General features: G+C 41.6%; 1 non-coding gene across 1 annotated transcript; it reads left to right on the top strand.

Moving 5' to 3' along the window:
• Nucleotides 1-9530: 9530 nt before the first annotated feature.
• LOC147944385 (small nucleolar RNA R71) lies at nucleotides 9531-9636 on the top strand. Its single transcript, XR_015558749.1, has one exon. It is a non-coding gene; the product is annotated as a small nucleolar RNA R71 (small nucleolar RNA).
• The last annotated feature ends 7257 nt before the right edge of the window (nucleotides 9637-16893 follow it).

Raw genomic sequence — 16893 nt, 5'->3', positions numbered from 1 at the left:
TGTTCATCAATCTCATAAACGCCGCTGGTGCGTTAGTCAACCCGAAAGGCATCACCACAAACTCATAATGCCCATACCTCATCCTGAAAGCCTTCTTCCTCACATATGCCTCATCTATCGGTATCTGATGATAACCCGACACAAGATCTACCTTGGAGAACCAAGTAGCACCCCTCAACTGATCCAACAACTCATCGATCCTAGGAAGAGGGTATTTGTTCTTCATAGTGACCCGGTTCAAACCCAGATAATCAATGCACAACCGGAAACTCCCATCCTTCTTCTTGACAAATAACACCGGCGCTCCCCACAGTGATACACTAGGACAGATGAATCCCTTACTCAATAAATCCTCTAGCTGCTTCTTCAGCTTTGCCATCTCTGTTGGAGCCATTCTGTAAGGAGCCTTGGATAACGGCGTCGTCCCCGGTTCCAATTCAATAGTAAAAGGATCCGACCGAGATGGTGGTATTCCCTACAATGACTAAAACACATCCTCAAACTCCTCCACTACCGTAATACCGCTAACCGTAGACTTTCCACTGACTCTGGCATAGATATAGTAACCAAATAAGCCTCACGACCCTTCTCGATCATCTTCCCAGCCTGAATGGCTGAGATCACAAAACTCCCCGAAGTCGGTCTAATACCCTGAAAAACCAACTTCCCTACTGAATGCTCAAACTCCACTCTACCCTGATGGCAATCCAAATGCACCATATGCCGATGCAACCAATCCATCCCGAGAATAACATCATACAACTCTACTGGACTGATAAGCAAATCCGCTGGACACGACTCTCCTGCGATCTGAATATCAACTTCTCTAATTCGTCCAGTAACTCTCTAGAACTTACCTCCCGCAACTCTAACAACCCCTGTACTCTCTCCGGGATTCCCTCTGATCCCCACACTCTCTGCACACTCTGGAGTAATAAAGCTGTGAGAAGCTCCAGAATCAAATACAATGTGGGACTTAAACCCGCCCACAAACAAGGTCCCTACACAAACCTCATGTGTTGAGAACCTAACACTTTATCAAAGGAAAACATAAAATCTGAACCTACTAAAAATTCACAAAGCTTAAGTACTAGAAATTATACCTGTGATCGCCCCGGCACTGGTTCCACCAGTCTCTGCTGTCGTGTAAACCCGTGGCGCCTGCTCAATCCGTACCACCTGCTGACCTCCAGGCTGCACCTGCTGCAACGGTTCCGGCTGCAATGTGGGACACATGGGCCTGATGTGCCCTGGCTCCCTCAAATGATAGCATACTCGAGGCCCTGCCGTCGGAGCACTCATCTTGGGACACCTATCAAATCTGTGATCCTTGCTCCCACACTTGAAGCAACCCGCACCGCTCTGCGTCTGCGTAGCCTCCCACCTCCTCTTGGTTCCCTGCATAGGCTTCCCGCCCCTGCTAGAACCTCCATGATGCTGAGCTTTACTAGGTGGAACTGCTGGATTAACCGCCACTGACTGTACCCGGATATCCTGCCCAATCTCTGTTGCAGTCTCAACCAGCTCTGCATGCGTAGCATAACTACATCCTCTACAATGGACCCTCAAGTCATCACGAAGAGCCCTCATAAACCTCCTGATCTAGGCCTCCTCAGGCTCCATGGCCCGACCCCATAACAATGAAGTCGACTGAACTCCAAGTCCAGCTCCCGCACTGACCGTGTCCCCTTAGACAACTGAAGGAACTGCACCTCCAACCGATCCAATGCCTCTCTAGGAAAATACTTGCAGTTGAACTCCAAGACGAAGTCAGCCCAAGTCATCTCCCTCTGCACTCTCCTAGCAGCCACTGATCTCCACCACACCTCCGCATCACCACTCAAATGGTGGACCCCTATGTCAAACTCCTCATGACATCTCAGAGTATGGAAATTACGTTCCACACACGTCCTCCACGCATCCGCAACAGTAGGGTCAGTACCACCCGAAAACCTCTCAGTGAAGTGACCCTTCATCTCCTTGAGCATGGACAAACAACGTCCATGATCTCCTGCATCCGCAGCCACTGGCTGCCGCTTCTCCGCCACAACTGGTGGCATAACCTGAGCCTAAGCCGGTACCACAGTTGGCAACCACTCTAACACATGTGCTAGCAAAGCCGCAAAATCAACACCAGGGACTCCACCTGCTGGGACTCCCACACCCGGTACCTTAGCACCACCGCCCACTGGAGCATCAACACCGCCCCCTCCGGCCACACTCACAGATTCCCCCGGAACATCCTGCGACTCGCCAACACCCTCAACTGTCACACTCTGGTCCTAGGTCTCACTAACCTCTGGGACTCTGCTCCTACCACGACCACGTCCGCGTCCACGACCACGTCCGCGTCCACGACCACGACGAGCAACAGTACCATCTCTAGCCATCTGCACTACCATGAACAGAAGACTAAGCAAATAATTACTAATATAACACAGAAACATAAACTCACTGTGGAATCATACAGTCGGCTCGAAGAGGATGTTCTAGGACTCCATTCCACACACAATTAACTAACTCACATAATCAATCAAGACATGCAATCCCAAACATCACAACAGAAATCTAGTGAACCCAAACCTAGAACCGTAAGGGCTCTGATATCAAACTGAAACGACCCGACCCGTTTGTTTTTTAAATAATAAATATAATATAATAAACAAACTACAACTAGTGGTCCCATACCCACTAGCCACCTTACCATAATCACAACCAACAGCGGAAATAGAATAATATCGATATCCAATAATAATCCAATAATAAAATAACCAATAATCAAATATAAGAATGATCCAATAACCAATCATCAGGAAACATGAAACCAACAACCTAACAATATTTCTAATGACCCAACTCTAGCAACCTAGCACTACCAGACAACATCCAATCGAGTCCCTAGAGCATCCTCCTCTTCATTGCCTTGATTCCACGATCACACTTTCCCTTTACCTGCACCACAAACACATATTGCAATGCATGAGTATTTAATAAACACTCAGTAAGGCAATCCTCTCATCTACTGAGCTATACACACAAGCAATAGAGTCATCTCTAACCATCAAACAACAATCAACAATCAACAATAAAAACCAGGACTCTGCATCGACCGACACCAACATGCATCGACCGACATAGGGTTGCATCGATCGATGCTCGATGCACTTGCATCGACCGACACTCGCACTGCATCGACCGACGCATGCACAACATAACACGAAAACCCTAGAGTTTTATGCGCCGTCCTCGCACTTGCATCGACCGACGCAATATATGCATCGACCGATGCAATGCCGAGCATTGTATTTTCCCTGAAGCTTCTCGCCGGATCTTCGTTCCTACAACCAAAAAACTTGATCCCAAGCCACAAGAAAGCTTCCTAACGTCCAAAATAATGATCTAACAAGTCTAACAACACACAACAAGCAAATTAGAGAGTTCTCTAGCATCGATAAGCCATGGTCCTGCACTTACCTTTGCCAAGATGAATCTGAACCTCAAACAAGCAAGAACACACTTCAGGAAGCTCCTACAACGATCCCAGCTACAGATCTCTACAGGAACTGCCTCAAATCACCCAAAATCTCCAAGAGCTCTCAGGAACCTTTTCTCTCTTTCGTTTTCTGTCAAAAACGGTCAAATCCGTCGAATGAGACAAACACTCGACTTAAGGGTTTTGTAAACCAAAACGCAGCATTTAACTGGGATTTTGGTTCACGGATGTTACAATTGCTATGGTTCCCTTTTCTTCTTACTCTTTAAAACACAAGAGCTTTTTTCTATACTCTTCTTTTCTTTGACTAGAACCATCTTCATCAATCTTATACTTCCCAATCTTTCACTAGAGCTTAAATTCTCTTAAACACATTCCCCTCCTCAAGACTCTAACCTTTTCTTTCTCTTTTTCCTCTTTTCTTTTCTTTTTTAAAACAACCAAGTCCCAAACCCAACAATTAAACCACATAGTCCTATCCAGTTTGAAAAATGCAAACTAGAACTACACAAGGCTTTACTCTTGTCAGCTCAAACCTAACACTTTCTACCACGCTCAATCCCAAAAGGGCCTTACACACACAAGAATAAACATGGCTTGAAAGAAGGGTTGGTTAAGGGTAGGGAAAACTGATTTTAATGATTAAATCAGCTACTTAGATCAACAAGAGTGGTAAAAAGGAGAAAGATGATCCAAATATGTATATGGTATCCATGAGTTTAAAACAATGCACAAATTGATAATTAAAAATCAATATTAGGTTCTTATAAGTAGGAAATGGCATCAAATCACAACATACTTCAATTTTGACAAAATGCAATATAGGAATTCAAGGCTTGGTTCAATCTTATATTTCGAACCACTCAACTAGCATCAAAGTACTATTAACTTGGGCATTGATACTAGTTTAATGAATTTAAACAAGCTAACAAGGCAAAATTCATCATAGATCTCTAATGCAAAAATATGAAACAGTCCTATATAACAAGATCCTAATATGCAATGCAAACTACATGAACACTCTTTTTTATAAGGATTTTTGCAAAAAGTTTTCAAATTTTTTTTGTTTTTTTCTATGCCTTAGATGAAATGCAAAAACTAACATGATTATGCTAAAATGTGAAATAAGAAAACAAAACACAACATCAAATACTATCTCAAACCCTCCCCCAAACTTAAATTACACAGTCCACTGTGTAAGAAAAAATTTGTAAGAGGATTCAAGACTAAAAACAAAATAAAACTAGAGATGCAATGGTATATACAAAGGTAAGGTGACGGTGGTACCTCATGGGTTGTGGAAGAAGCTGTCCACATCCTCATTCATGCTTTCATAGGTGTAGTTGGGGTCTTGTTGCTGACTTGGAGATGGAGAGGGAGGCAACTCGACTATTGCCATCGACTGATACTCGGCCGAGTGCTCGGTCGAGTGGACTGGTCGAGTTGGTGATGGTGGGAAGAATTGTTGACCTTGTTGCTGGTAGTATTGCTGCAGGAGGGCTGTATCCATGAAGTATTGGGGTGGGATGGGAGGGTAAGCTTGGCCATAGGGATAGCCTGGATAGCCTGCTGGAGCTGGGAAACCATAAGGAGGTCTGGGCAGGTACTCGGCCGAGTGCATTGGAGGTGCTCGGTCGAGTGGGTGCTCGAGTGAACCGATCGAGTGCCTCGAAAACTGCTGTTCTAGGCGACTTGAACCTCTCCTCCTCTGAATTGGTTCATGCATCGAAGCTCTAGCTGGTACCACTGGATTTTCAGCTCTAGACAATGCTCTAGTTGAGCTACTCCTCCTCAAAGGGCTAGATGGTGCTGGTGATGAGTTCCCACTCTTCAATTCAGCAATCTCCTGCTTTAAACCTTGATGGACTTAGTCATCCTTCCCACCTTCTTCTTCAACTTGTCAAAGTTCTTGCCATGCCACTTGTTCCACTTTTGTAGAAGTGTCAACCTCTTGCTAGTCTCTCTCACTCCTCTACTATCCCTTGGACTTGGCTCATAATCTTCAAAATAAAATTGCTCTTCCACATCAGCCATTTCCACATCTCTAGCTTGATATACTCTTACTTGAGCTGTACCATCAAACAAAAACTCAGCAGCTAGCCAAAAATAAATGTTTAGCCCTTCACTTATGATGGTAAGTGCCTTGTTGGGTAGAACAAGTTGAGCTTTCCCTAGTGTTGGATGCTCAAAGTTGAAAAGGTGCTTCCCATGGTGCATCTCCTTGGCTAGAACGAGAGTGGAGGTGAGGTAGTTGGTGTCAATCCATCTTGGCATGGCCTTCTCTCCTTTAAGTAGTACCTTAGCAGCTACTAGCATTGGAGTGATGATGCCTCTAATGGTTAGAACTCTAGTTGAGCCCCTCTTGTATAACTTGCTCACCCAGCTTCTATAGTAGATCAATTGGTCAATGAGGACCATAGCAAGATCAGTCTCCATACTGCTCCCAAGGATAATGGTTCCATCTCTTGCTTGAAGGATGATGCCATTGAGTGCTACATCAATCATCTTAAGCTCTCCCTCATTCAAATCTACAGTCTCCTTTCTAGCAAAGAAAGTGTTTGCTAAGGCCTTGTGGAAGTACCTTAGGACTAGAGTCCTTATCTTTGAGCTCTTGGACTTGGAGGATGAGTAGATGTTGTTATCTCCAATGGTATCCCAAACAGCAAAGAGCTCTTCCCTTGGTATAACCATACTCCTTTCACTACCAACTTCAAATCCAAAGATATTGGCTATCTTCATGAGTGAAAGCTCGTATTTCTTTCCCTTGATGGTGAAGTCACAACAAACAGCTCCCAACTCTTGATCCATCCTTGGGTAGAAGTGAAACTTGATGGTGGCTAAGAATTCACAGCTCTCTTCTCTATACGCAGCTTCTCCATGGTCTCCTTCTGTTGATATCTTGTTCCTTGGAAGCTCATCCTCATGCAATACCCAGCTTCTCCATGGTCTCCTTGTGTTGATATCTTGTTCCTTGGAAGCTCATCCTCATGAAAGCTTCATAGAGCTGTTTTGAAGTTAAACCACCAGATTCTTCTTCTTCTTCTTCACTCTCACTTTCAACCTCTTCTTGTTGAACTTCAGCTGCTGGCCTCTTCCCCTTTGCTTTGTTTCTTCTCATGTGCTCTTGAAGAGTGTATTCCATCTCCTCTTCACTTTCAGTTCACTCAGGATCCTCCTCAACTGGCTGATGTTTCTTACTCGTCACGCCACTCGACCGCCTACTCGAACCAGCACTCGGTCGTTTCTTGCTCGAGTAGGTGGTCGAGTACTTCCACCAGCTTCTTTTCTTGATGCAAGCTAAGCATCACGACAATCCAGGGAGCGATCAGCAGTTTGTTGTGATGTCCTTGAAGACATTTTGAAATAGAACTGAAAGGAATATACTCAAAGCTCAAATTTAAGAGGTTAGTAACCCAAAAACCAAAAGAACTTAGCTTGAGCAAGAAGATTAAACTTGAGAGAGATTTTAGGCTAGATTTTGATTGTTTTAAGCAAATGAGAGAGTGTGAGAAGCATAGAATCGAGTTTAGCTCTTTATAAAGAAGCTAAGGGGACAAGGAGACAAGGGTGGAGCGTCCATACCATTCAAATTTGAATTGGGAATCTTTGACTCACTTTTGCTGCCACTCGACCCCACGTGGTCGAGTGCTTGACCAAAATTTGAAATTTGAACTTCTTTCTCCCTCCACTCGATCGTGCAAGAGAAATGGGAACCGAGTGGGCTTGGGCTTCTATGCCACTCGATCGAGTACCTCTTGTGGGCTGGTCGAGTGGCCTCACGAATCCACTTCTACAAGTCCAATTCTCTCCAAACCCATCTACACTCTCATAAAACAGCCTACAAACATAAAAGAAAAGAAATCAAAACTACAAGAAAAATTAAGCATATGTACAATGATACCTTAGGGACTTCCTCCCTAGTGAGCTTGTTTAAAGTCACTAAGCTTGACTTTTGGTGCCTTTTCAAGCTTGGTTTGGAGACCAAGGAGATGATGAGATCCTCCCTGGTACAACTTGATCACTTTGGTGTTCCTTCTTGATCACTACCTCCTTAACAGATGAACCTTGTTTCTTCTTAATCTTGAGCCTTGGTCTTGCCTTCTTCAAAGGCCTCTTGTTGAGTTGCACTTGAAGATCCTTCACTAGATCAGTCAACACTTGAACTGAACCCTTGATCTTTTCAACCGTCTTGGCTTGTGCTGAACTTTTAATCCTAGGGTCCTCTCCATCCTCAAAAGCTTCACAACTAGCTTTGTTCTCTACCACAAAGTGCTGACCTTAAATAGTAGGTTGATGTTGAATTCTTGATGTTAAACTTCATAGTGAAGTCTTTAACAAGGTGGAGCGTGATGGTTCCCATCTTAACATGAATTACAGCCCCAGCTGTGGCTAAGAATAGTCTCCCCAAGATGAGAGGGTCTATTGGCTCTTGGTCCATGTTCATTATCACAAAATCAGTTGGGATTCTAGTCTTCCCTATCTTGACTGGAAAATTTTCAATTACTCCAACCACATCCCTCTTGGATCCATCTGCTAGGCTAATATAGATATTGCAGGGCTTAAAATGTTCATACCCTAACTTCTCAGCCACTAAGTATGGCATTAAGCTCACTGAAGCTCCTAGGTCACATAGACACTTCTTGAAGTGCATATAGGTGATGGAACAAGGTAGGTTAAATGAACCTGGATCTTCAAGCTTTGTTGGGATAATAGCTTTCCCAATCTCTTCCAAATCCTTCATGTCTTGATCTTGAGCTTTTTGCTTGGATAATTCAAGAAGCATGTCCTTGAGGAAAGGATGTTGAGCATATTTTTCCAAGGGAGGTCCTCTCTCTTCCTCTTTCTTCTCAATGACAACCTCTTGTTGTATGGCCATCACTTCTCTCTTTTCAATGACTTCCTCTTGTTGTAAAGCCATCATTTCTCTTTTCTCAATAATTTCCTTTAGTTCCTTCAGCTTTTGTGCCTTGAAACGTTCTGGGACTGGCATCGGTGGTTTGTAAGCATGAGGAATGTATCTAACAGGCTTAACAGCTTATGTGGCATTAACTCGATCAGTCACTCGATCAGGTACTCGATCGTGTGTGTGGTCGAGCACCTGGTCGAGTGCTTTTACGGCTTCTGTCTGCTTTGAAAAACCTTTACTCTGGGATTTAAGATGTGACAAATCCTCCCCAGCTTGAACGTCATTGTCCTCAGTGACAGCTTCCTCATAGAGATGAATAGCTTTAGCAGTAAACTCCCTTGGGTTTTGAATAGCTTTTCCAGGAAGTTGATTAGGCTTTGGAGCTGAAGTAGAAGCAATGTTGCTCTCCATGTACTTCACTCTAGAGTTCAGACTTTCAAACTTGATGTTGAGATCATTATATTGAGAAGTCAGCTTTTGGTTCAGCTAAGCAAATTTCTTTGCATCCTCAATCTGCCCATTTGCTTGCCCAAGCAACATTTGTTGCATCATAGCTCTTAAATCTGGTTCTTGGCCTTGGGAGGTCGGAAACCCTGGAGGGGGACACAATTGAGGCTGGAACCCTTGGTGCTGTTGCTTGGGTGCATAGTTGTTTAGTTGTTGAGGCTGTTGAGGTGGATAGACTTGATCTTGGGGACTGGCTACATTGGTGCTTCTATAGGACAGGTTGTTGTTCTTGAATCGTCCTGCTTGATTGTAACCCTTGAATCCTCCTTGGTTTTGCATGTAGCAGAGCTCAACAAACTCTCTCTCCCCATCTTGAACTTGAGAGTATTCTTCACCAATGAAATGAATGGTCTTTTGTTGGCTCAGTAGGATTCTATCTAGCTTCTCATTGACTACTTTCAAGTCCTTCTTGTACTTCTCCTCTAGATCATTGGAGACAAACTTTACTGTCCTGTCATAGTCTTCATTATAATTTCCATCTGATTGAGCTAGATTCTCCACCACAACTCCCAGCCTTCTTCTACATTTTTGTTAAGGAAGTTACCATTGGAGTCTGTATCTAGAAGCATCCTTATCTTAGGTAGAACCCCTCTATATAAAGTGCTGAGCAAAGACTCATTGCTGAATCCATGGTGTGAACATTGAGTTTGGAAGCCCTTGATTCTCTCTCATGCCTCACAAAAGCTCTCATTATTCCTTTGTGCAAAACAGAAATCTCATTCCTCAACCTTGCAGTTCTAGCATTGTAGAAGAATTTAGCTTGAAAGGCCTTCTTACAAGCATCCCATGTAGTGATAGCACTAGTTGGAAGTGTCTTCTCCCATAGATGAGCTTTGTCTCCAAGTGAGAAAGGAAACAACCTAAGCTTGAAGCCATCTTCACTAACACCATTGATCTTAGTGAGGCCACAAATCCTATCAAACTCATCGAGGTGATCCAATGGGTCCTCCATTGGTAAACCATGAAACTTGTTAGCTTGAATCATGGTGATTAGACCACTCTTGATCTCATAGTTGTTGTTGGCAATTGTTGGAGGAACTATACCAGCTCTTTGGTTATGTGTATTTGGTGCATCTCTAGCACCAATGTTCCTTGGCCTTTGATCTTCATTATTTTGTTGCTCCATTAGCAACTGATTTTCTTGTTCCTGAAGAATTCTTGTTCTATGCTGTCTCAAATCTCTTGGTAGGCGATTGATGCGATCAAAAAGCCTCTAAAGATTCTAATTACCCTTGGATCTTGTTTGCATCAACTAACTCAATCATTGACTCGGACAGGCACTCGGTCGATCACTGGCTCGAGTTGAAGACTGAACCGACTGAGATGTTAAAACTGATTGAATCCGGGTTGTGACTCAATCATGTACTCGATCGCGCAGACGGTTGAGTGGTTGGTCGAGTTGGTACCTGAGACTCAAAACAACCAAGCAGATGAAGAATCTTAGTAGTGATCAAAGGAACAATAGAACTTAATCTTAGACTTGTGTAAATCCTAAATGTCTCAAACAAACACTCAAATGGCAACGGCGCCAAATTGATACTTGCTTTTTTTTGTGGTTGATGATAATGAATGGTGATAGAGATGATGAATGAACAGGTGGATGCAAAGAGTTCAATTACCCTTATGTAGTTGTAGCATAAAGGATGTCAAACCATAATGAGTGTGATGCAAGCAATCAGGATGTGAATACTTATCTAAGTTAAGCCAAATATGATGAATGTTAGAACTAGCAACCTAATGACAATAACGGAATGCAAAATGTAAAGCTACTAAGACAAGATACTAAATGATCAAAGCAGTAATGAAACTAAACAAAAGACAAGTAATGAAACATGATCAAACAGAAATGAAGTGAATGCAACAAATGTAACAGGAATGAAACAAAGATGAAGCAAGGAATGAAACATGACAGATGCAGAACATAATCAACAAACTCTGGGACGAGCTCGAGCAAGCACTCGATCGGATGCTCGATCGAGTACTAGGTCGAGTGAATTGAAAACTCAGAACAGAAACAAAGACAACAATCAAAACAGAGCAAAACAAAAGTAAATCAAACAGCAAGAGATTAACAGGATTTAAAGATAAAAATCAATAGACAAAGAAGGTCCTAAGGATGGATTCATGGGGTGGACTTGGACTTTGGTTATCTAAACTGGTCAACAAACCTCAATCAGACATGAGCTATCTCTAGACAATGATCTTCTAATACTTGCTAATCCATTCTCATGGCAATAACAATCAAGCTTAAATACTCCTAGACCTAGTTCTCACTAGCTATGAACATAAAAAAGCAGACAATAAACAACCAGATCATTAATATCAAAAATCATATTAAACATCTTATCTCTTAGCATGCTTCATGATAATCTCTAGTATTAGCCTTATCTAGCAACTTAGACATTAGTGTGATGCTAAGAAGCTTAAGATCTATCCTTACCCTCTCATTATAAGAACAACATAGAGCACATCTAATCTAGAAGAGATCTATAAACAAGCAAGCTTGACCAATCTAAACAACCATAACCTTTATCCAGCCTAATCGATCCTTAAGATCCTAACACACTACTCACAATCACTAAACATGATGAACAAAATTCTTAAACCCAGAAATCAATGATACTTGCATGATTAGATAGATGAGACAGAGATCTACAATATTGAAGAAGAAATCAAACTCAAAATCTCAATATTTAGAAAGTTATGGAACCAACAAGTATCAAAGATTTCTTAGGAGAATACAAAAGTGGCTAATGATCTAAGCAAAAGAAAGCAAAAAGTAGATAATTCCCAAAAGGGCAAATACTAGGTCTAGATTTTATTTCTCTAAAAGTTGCTCTCCTTGTGGCTGCAGGGTACAAGGCTTTATATAGAAAAAGGAGGGAAAGCCCTAAAATGGCTAGAAGACAAAATAGAGGGGCGGCTCGGTCAACTCGACCATGTGCTCGGTCGAGTGCTTGGTCGAGTGACCTCTTCTTCTGCTTCTTCCAGCCGGTCGATTCCTTCTCTGCATACGGTCAAGTGTCTGGTCGAGTGGGCAGTCGAGTGGACTTCCGGACCTTGATTCTTCAGCTCTAGCTCCCTTGTTTTCTTCATTTGATAGCTCCAATCCTCATCAGCATTCCTTCCATGCTCCTTAGGATCCAAAATCACTTGTTTATACAAGTAACTATGCAAATGCAATGCAAATCTACTATAATGCCTAAACAGTCCTATAGCTATACAATAATGGCCAAACTAGATAGAAAATCATGCAAAAGATGTGATTATACTAAGGGAAAACACGGTAAATGAAACAAGGTTTTTATGTGTGGGTTGATGATGAATGTATGCAATGGTGAGATATGAATGAATGGATGGTAAGGTGTTTCAATTCCCCTTATGCAGTTGCAGTATAAGAGGTGTCAATCCTATCTGAGTGTTTGTGAACAATCAAGATGTGCATATGAGACTAAGTCAAGCCAAATGTAAAGGATGTTTGTCACTAACAATCCTATGATGAAAATGTAAAGTGCAGAAAGTAAAACTACAAGAACTAGATGCTAAATGTAAATGGAACATAATGATTATAGCAGTTATGAAGCTAGAACAGAAATAGAAACTACTATAATGCAAGAAATGAACTAATGCAAGACAAATAATGAACAGGAAGCTAAATGAATGCAACAGAAATGCAGCTAAATGAAACAGGACAAACACAAATCATAAACACAAGTTCTAAGGATGAACTCGAGCAAGCACTCGATCGAGTGTAGATCGAGTGCAGGGTCGAGCTGGACAAATACGCAAAAATAGAGCAACACAAGAAAAACAGAGCAATACCAAAACAAATCAAACAACGATCAAACAATAGGATTTAAGCTAAGAAATCAATAAACAAAGAAGGCCTTGAGGAGGGATTCATGGGCTGGACTAATGATTGAGGTTATCTAACTTGGTCAACAAATCTCAAGCAAACTTTGAGCTAATCTCTAGATATATATTTCTAAGACATGTTTAATCCACTCTCATGGCAAGAAACAATTAAACCTATGAATTTCTAGACTTGTTCTCACATAGTAAAGAATCTACACAAGCAGGCATTAAGCAATACATCTCATACCAAACAAGACCTCTAATCTCTTAGCAAGCCTAATGGTAAGCTCTAGATCTAGCCTTATCTATGCTTCTTAAACATTGGTGTGATGCTAAGATGCTTGAAATCAAACCCTACCTTCTCAGATATAGGATCAGCATTAAGAACATCTAGCCTAGAAGAGATTTACAACAATCAAGCTTGACCAAATCAAACAAACCTCATACACAATCTAGCCTAACCCATCCTCAAGATCCTAATCACTACTCACAAGAACACATGATGAACATCAAAATCATAAACCCAGAAAATACTGAAACTTGCATCATTAGAAAGATAAAACAGAGATCTACAATATTGAAGAAGAAATGAAACTCGAATTCTCAATATTAAGAAAGTTATGAAACCAACAATATTGAAGAATCTAGTCTTTTTCTCTCAAGGAAGTACAAGATCTAAAAATAAAAGTGCAAAAGGAATAACTCCCAAAAGGGTAAATACTAGCTGTAGAGAATATCTAAAAAGCTGGACTCTCTGGTGGCTGCAGGTACAAGGTCTTTAAATAGGAAAAGTAGTGGAAGCCCTAAAAATACTAAAAGACAAAATAGCTAGGCGGCTCAGCCAACTCGATCCTGTGCTCGGTCGAGTGACAGGTCGAGTTTACTTCTCTCGTGCATCCTCCACTCGGTCGAGTCCCTCTCTGCACACGGTCGAGTGTATGGTCGAGTGGGCGGTCGAGTGGGACTCCGGACCTTGTTGTTTCAGCCTTAACTCTCTTGCTTTTCCTTCATGATTGCTTCACTTCTCCTCAGCATTGCTTCCATGTTCCTTAAGCTCCAAAATCACCTGATTATGCATGAAAAGATGCAAATGCAATGCAACTAAACTCTAATGCATGATTGGTCCTAAAGCTATGCAATAATGGTCAAAATGGATAGCAAAAGATGCAAAAGATGTGAATAAACTAAGGGAAAACAAGGTAAAATATATGAACATCAACACCCCCAAACTTAGTCTTTGCTTGACCTCAAGCAAATAATCAAGACATAAGAAGGTAGGTGAGGTTTGAAAGTGGGATCTCAGCTCCTAAAGCTTGCAAATAGACCATCTATAATCAATGTCCAAGTTACTAGTACTAAGATGCAAGTTGAATGAGCTGTACTTAAAGATTTTAGACAAGCATATCACAACCTTTATTGATTTGAGCCTTAGATATCCACATGCATTCAAATCAACCATTTCCTTTAACATTCATTAATCAAGAACATGAATCAATTCTATGCAATGCTTAAACTCATTTGGCTTGGAGATAAAGGTTTTGAGACAATGATGGTCTCTCTTTAGAGTGGGGCTTATCAATATCAAGGTTCTCTCATAAAAATGGATTGAGCTTTAGAAGAATGCTAAGGGTAAGAACACTTAGACACATACAAGAATAAAACCTTGTCTACCCAAAGGTACCCAAAGTGTTTATCCTAAAATCTAAATCCCAAATGATCCTAGTGCTACCCTTTAACTTCTTCTTTTTTCTTTCACCCTTTTCTCTTTTGGTTTTCAAGTCTTAGGAGATGTTTCTTATTTGCTATGGTTCTCTTCTCTTCTTATTCTTAAGACATACATGCATTTTGCTAGACTTTTCTTTTCTTTCTTTTCCTTTCTTTAGCTAGAACCATCTTTAAACAAAAATTTTTTTGCTTCCCATCCTTTCACTAGACCTTGCTTAAACACATTCTCCTCTTTAAGACTCTACCCTTTTTCTTTCTCTTTTTCCTCTTTTCTTTTCATAACAGCCAAGTCCCAAACCCAACAAGTGAACCACCTAGTCCTATCTAGTTTGAAAAATGCAAACTAGAACTACACAAGGTCTTACTCTTGTCAGTTCAAACCTAACACTTTCTGCCAAGCTCAATCCAAAAAATAGGCCTCACACACACAAGAATAAACATGGCTTGAAAGAAGGGTTGGCTTAGGGGTAGGGGAACTAATTCTTAATGAGGAAATCAGCTACTTGGATCAACAAGAGTGGTAAAAAGGAGAAAGATGATCCAAGTACGTATATGGTATCCATGAATTTAAAGCAATGCACACATTGATAATTATAAGTCAATATTAGGTTCTTATAAGTAGGAAATGGTTTCAAATCACAACATGCTTCAATTTAGACCAAATGCAATGCAGGAATTCAATGCTTGGTTCAATCTTATGCTTCTAACTACTCAACTAGCATCAAAGTACTATTAAATTGGGCATTGATCCTTGTCTAGTGAATTAAGCAAGCTAACAAGGAAAAACTCATCATAGATCCCTAATGCAAATATTATACAATCCTACATGAAACATGCTAAACAAGATCCTAATATGCAATGCAAACTACATGAACACTCTTTTTTTTATAAAGATTTTTTCAAAAATTTTCAAATTTTTAGGGTTTTTCTATACCTTAGATGCTTATGCAAATACTAACATGATGATACAAAAAATTTGAAATAAGAACACAAAACACAATGTCAAATGCTATCTCAAACCTTCCCCCAAACTTAAATCACACAGTCCTCTGTGTGAAAGAAATTTAATTGAGGATTAAAGATCAAAAACAAAAACACAAATATGATATGCAATGGTATTTACAAGTGAAGGTGATAGTTGTACCTCAAGGATTGGAGAAGAAGTTGTCCACATCCTCTTGCATGCTGTCAAAGGTGTAGTTGGGGTCTTGTTGATCACTTGGAGGTGGAGTTTGAAGCAGCTCGACGACGGTGATCGACCGTGACCCGGTCGAGTGGGGGGGTCGAGATGGACCGCGTGTTCCAAAATCTTGTCCTTGCTGCTGGTAAAACTGCTGGTAGAGTGTTGGATCCATGAAGTACTGGGGTGGGATGGGAGGGTAACCTGGATAGCCTGGATAAGCAGCTGGAGGTGGGAAGCCATAAGGTGATCTGGGTTAGAACTCGGCCGAGTGCATCTGGGGTGCTCGGTCGAGTAGGTGCTCGAGTGACCCGGTCGAGTGCCTCGAAAATTGTTGTTTACGGGTACTTGAGTTCCTTTTCCCTGATTTGGCTCATACATTGAAGCTCTAGCTGGTTCCACAGGGTTCGCAACTCTTGAAAGTGCTCTAGTTGAGCTACTTTTCCTCAAAGGACTTGATGGTGTAGGTGAAGAATTCCCACTCTTCAACTCAGCAATCTCCTTCTTTAAGCCCTTGATAGACTTATTTAAGCCCTTGATAGACTTAGCCATTTTGGTCACCTTCTTCTTCAGCTTATCAAACCTCTTTACATGCCACTTGCTCCACTTTTGCAAAAGTGTCAACCTCTTGCTATTTTCCCTCACTCCTCTACTATTCCTTGGGTTGGGCTCATAATCCTCAAAGTAAAATTGCTCCTCCCCATCAGCCACTTGTGCATTCCGAGCTTCCTCATCTCTAGGTTGAACTACTCCATCAAACAAGTGCTCCTCAGCTGGCCAAAAGTCAATGTTGGCTCCTTCTTGAATGGTGCTGAGCTCTTGGTTAGGCAAGATGAATTGCTTTTTCCCAAGTGGTTGAAGCTCAAAGTTGAAGATGTGATTCCCTTGATGCATCTCCTTGACTAGGATGAGAGTAGAGGTGAGGTAGCTTGAGTCAATCCATCTTGGTGAGACCCTTTCTCCTCTAAGTGGAACCTTGGCAGCTTGTAGAATTGGAGTAATGATGCCTCCAATGGTTAGTGCTCCTCTTGAGCCCTTGTTCTCCAACTTGCCTACCCAACTTCTCAAATATATCATGTGGTCTATAAGCACCATTGCAAGATCAGTCTCCATAGTGCTCCCAAGAATGATGGTCCCATCTCTTGCCTTGAGGATGATCCCATTGAGAGCCTTGTCAATCATCTTAAGCTCACCCTCATTAATATTCCCAGTTTCCTTCCTAGCAAA

Source organism: Camelina sativa, chromosome 5, assembly GCF_030686135.1.
Source record: "Camelina sativa cultivar CO46 ecotype springtype chromosome 5, ASM3068613v1".
Classification (NCBI taxonomy): Eukaryota; Viridiplantae; Streptophyta; class Magnoliopsida; order Brassicales; family Brassicaceae; genus Camelina; species Camelina sativa.
Note: the sequence above shows the minus strand (reverse complement) of the source record. Positions and strands in the feature narration are given on the sequence as shown.